This window comes from Paroedura picta, chromosome 9 (genome assembly GCF_049243985.1).
Source record: "Paroedura picta isolate Pp20150507F chromosome 9, Ppicta_v3.0, whole genome shotgun sequence".
Lineage (NCBI taxonomy): Eukaryota > Metazoa > Chordata > Lepidosauria > Squamata > Gekkonidae > Paroedura > Paroedura picta.
The window spans coordinates 69,006,511-69,011,189 of record NC_135377.1 but is presented as its reverse complement, the minus strand read 5'-3'; positions in this window follow the sequence as shown (position 1 = coordinate 69,011,189).

Here is a 4,679-nt window from a genome sequence, read left to right as displayed (position 1 = left end):
TTTTTTAAGGTCACCCAGCTGGCTGTACTTTGAGGAGTGGTAAATCAAACCCGGTTCTTCAGATTAGAGGTTGCCACTCTTAATCACTACGCCAAGCTGGCTCTCACCAAGGCCTCAGCCTCTGTGCTCTATTATTGGCTGTCTAGGGCAGTGGTCCCCAACCCCTGGTCCAGAGACTGGGACCAACCCATGAATCAGTCGGTCCTGGGCTGCGGCTCCTCCTCATCCTCCTCCCCAGCTGCTGCCTCGGGGGCTGCCCTGCCACTCTGCCACCAGCTCATCTTTGGTGCTCTCTGGCAGCCGCCATGGCTGGGGCTCCCCCTCGGCGTGGCACTGCACAGCTGCTGCTAGCAGCACCCCCCCAGCGGGTGGCAGGAAGTCATGGGCGCCGGTGGGAAAGCAAGCAGAGCAGGGGCTCAGGTGACATCCCTTGGCAAAAGACTACCCCCCCTGGGCCTCAGTAAAATTGTCAAACGTTGACCGGTCCTCAGTGATAAAAAGGTTGGGGACTACTGATCTAAGGGAACTGGCTGAAAGTGGTGTGTGACAGGATGCTGGTCTAGACGGACCACTGGTCTGACCCAGCAGGGCTCTTATGTTCTTATGAAGGCCTCAGCCAGCTTGGTGTAGTGGTTAGGAGTGCCGACTTCTAATCTGGCAAGCTGGGTTTGATTCCCTGCTCCCCCACATGCAGCTAGCTGGGTGACCTTGGGCTCATCACAGTACAGATAGAGCTGTTCTGACCGAGCAGTCCTGTCAGAGTTCTCTTCTTCTTCTTCAGTAATATCAAGGCTCCCTCAGCCTCACCTCCATCACAGGGTGTCTGTTCTGTTGTGGGGAGAGGAAAGGGAAGGCGACTGTAAGCCGCTTTGAGACTCCTTTTGGTAGAGAAAAGTGGCATATAAGGAACAACTCTTCTTCTTTGCCCTGTTGTTGACCTTCCAGGGGAACTGGTTGGCCATAGATGGACTCCTGGTCTTACCCAGCAGGGCTCTTCCTATTTTCTATCTTGTCCCTGACAGCCAAAGACCTTCTAGAGCAGTAATTCAGCAGGAATGTTCCTCAGCCTGTCTTCTCCTAGCATGACATTTTGGGCCCTCCCCATAACACACATGGGGCCATTCCGCACCAGGATCTATTTTGCAAATTGGTTGTGGAATGAAAAAATGCCATTTTAAATAGTGGAATTCGTCATTATGCATACCTGCCTTTGTAGTGGAATCCAGTTGTGTTTCTATTGTTTCCCACAGGTTTCCGGTCTCAGCAAAAATCGCTAGCCAGGAAGCGATATTGCCGAGCTTTGTCCCGCCCCTGGCCGTCAATCAAAACGAGCAGCCAATGGGCGGCCATTATCATGCTCCCGAAAAGCCCCATTCCCTTTAAGGAAGGTTTAAAAAAAACGTAGCAACGAATCTGCGTTGATTCGTTGCAATAGAGAGACCCATCTAGCTAGCAGGTGGTGTCTGAGCTGCCGTTTCATCGTTGCCACGCTCCCCCGAGTGAAAAAAACATACCCCCCCCTGCACGGGCGCGATTTTTGGCCGAAAATAGAGTGAAAAATAAAGGGAAAATAAACCAGCAAACGGGGCTGTGTGGTGCTTGTTGCTTGGTGACTTAAAACAGCTCTGGGGATGGACTGCAGCCGGGGAAGCCTCGCTGGGTAAACGAAGGCTTGCTGGTGCATTGATCTCCGCTTGCTCCGAGAAAAAAAATGGCGATCGCTTAGCCAGGAGGATCAGAGGAGAGAGCCAGGGGAAGGGACTTTGCAGAAACTGCAACAATGGTAACGCACAGAACTTTCCTGCTAGTGTTGCAGATTGGTTGCAAGAGTGTAGCGCTTTCTGGAGGGTGAATCCACTTTTTGGGATTTCCCTGAAAGCGCTACAACGAAGCGCTTTTTGCAGATCGGTTTCAGGAGTGTGGCAGATTGTCAACGACGTTGTGCATAACTGCAAATTAGTAGCGATTTCAATTTGCAACCATTGTGCAATTTTGAACTAGTGCGGAATGGCCCATGTAATCCCTGATAATTGCAGTAAATTGGGCAACCTAGTAGGATTCCCTAGAATAGGTGGCCAATTTCAAGCTGACGTCACTGTGGGAGCACACAGCTGGAAAGAAGGTGTGTTTTGTTCATTCTCCTGTTGACAGGTGATAGAACCAAGGTCGCTGCTGCTTGAGTTGAGAAGGGGAATGCAGTGAGGCTGTGGCAGGTGTGCTGCTCTCAGGTATGTTTTCCAAGGAAAGTGATTCATGGAGTTGCTATAAGAGAAAGAGGAAGAGGGCGCAGGAAGGAACAGAAGAAGATAAAGGCTGGGATTGGCAAAAGTTGAACAAAAGCCCATCATATGTTAAGGCTCTGGCCATGAAAGCCATGGAATCACCTTCCACTCTACAGTTCAAATTCCAGTGATCAAACCAGCTACGGAAATGGCTGTAATTCTCACACGGCCAATGCCAGTGTGTGCTGTTTGTGTGCTGGAGAACTGGCACGACCTTGTGTGATGTTTTTGTATTATGGGAACCTCAAGAAATAGACATGGGATCTTGATGCCTACAAATATCAGAAATACCGTGATGTTTCATTAAGCTTGCCAATTTACAGTGGACCCCCGGGTGACCAAGATCTCCAGGTTCCACCTTCAAAATCTCCAGTTATTAGTTCCTGGATGAACCTTCATGGACACTTTATTCAAATTGTGCAGCTTTGCTTTGTTAATCACTCTGCCAACAAAAACTTCATGAGGATTCGCTATACGTGTTTTGATGGTATTTTACACACACAAACACATGAATAGAGTGCATAATTTATAGCCAGCTTGGTGTAGCGGTTAAGAGCAGAGGCCTCTAACCTGGAGAACTGGGTTGGATTCCCTACTCCTCCACATAGGAGACCTTGAGGCAATCCCAGTTCTTTCAGGGCTCTCTCAGCCCCATCTACCTCGCAGGGGATCTGTTGTAGGGATTGGAAGGGTAGGCGATTATAAGCCCCTTTGAAATACACAAGGCCTACTGGTTGACCTAGGGACACTCACAGTTCTCTCAGAGCTCTCTCAGACCCACCCACCTCACAGGATGTCTGTTGTGGGGGAAGGAAGGGAAGGCAATTGTAAGTTACTTTGAGACTCTCCTGGGTAGTAAAAAGCAGTGTACAAAAAAAATCTGCCCTTCTTATAAATATTTACTAGCAGAGTATTAAGCAATTTATCTACCGTTTTACCCCCACAAAAATGTCAATGGTAGGTCATTACTATTTCTGCTGCCAGGTGAGATCCTTGCTGTGACGGAAAGAAAACAATTTCCTAAAGGCAACATGACAAATCCACATCATCCCTCATCATGCTGTTGCAAGGGTGCTGTTTCCAGGGAAGCATCCGTTCTGATACCTCTTATTTTAAGGGCTGAGCAATGCCTGTAATAAGCCTTCCACTGCACAACAGTTTCCGTTGTGTACAAAGGATTAATTACAGAATAGCTTCTGTCTGACCGTTTATGCACTGGAGGTTTCATGCCAGGCTGCAAACTGGAATTTTAGTCATGGTAGTTTGCCCCACCTCTTCCTGCACCCACATGGAGGAGCACTTGGCCCAGTGTACCTTATCCACCCCCAATTTGTGTTCTTGCATGGAAGCTGGGGCAGTAAAGTACCCAGTGCATAAATGGTCTCTGTGTGATACTTCAAACGCATCAGGATCTCCCAAGTTTCAGTTGTTGCAATCGGACTGGAGCAGCAAGGCACCGAGATCCGTTTTGGACACTAAAATGAAAGTTAGTAAGAGGGACCATCACATTTTGAAGACATGTCAGGTGCTTCCAGCTAACACGGGTCTTCTGTTTCCATTAAATTATCGATTTAATGCTGTTAGATGGTGTGATGTTAATGTTATATTTCTCTGGTGGATCCCAACTGTTGGCAGAGTTTAAATGAGAAAAGAGGGGTGCTTTAGAATCATAAAATCACAGAATCATAGAGTTGGAAGGGGCCTTACAGGCCATCTAGTCCAACCCCCTGCTCAATGCAGGATCAGCCCTAAGCATCCTAAAGCATCCAAGAAAAGTGTGTATCCAACCTTTGCTTGAAGACTGCCAGTGAAGGGGAGCTCACCACCTCCTTAGGCAGCCTATTCCACTGCTGAACTACTCTGACTTTAAGACTGCTTGAAAGAATAAAATAGGGGGGTTTCTTATTGTGAAGAGAAACATCTTTGTATAGAAAAGGAGAGGAGAATCCTAACAGCCTAACTAGCTAGCTGTTCTGTTAATCTAGTCTGTGCTGTTTATTCTGGAGGCAAGCAGGGAGAAAGGGTACTCAGGAAGTCTCCAACTGAGTCAATCAGGAGATTGTTTGGGAAATATCAGAAAGATCCTAGCATAACAATGCTAAATACACATCTCCTCCGATGCCCCCTGCAGGACACTCTTGATATTCTGTTCAGTCATGCACACTGTTGCTTTTGCACATTCCAACACCACTAATACCTATAAAAAGCCTTGCAGTGCTTTCTAAACAAAGTTACTCCTTTCTAAGACTTCAATGAACTTAGAAGTGTCTTTCTGGGACAGCACAGTCAAGTCAGTACTCTGTCAGCTAGCTTCTTATAGCACTGTTAAACTTTGCATGGCTTTTAAAGGATTACTTGCATTAATTTGTGTGTTTTGAATGTTCTGGAGTGAAATGT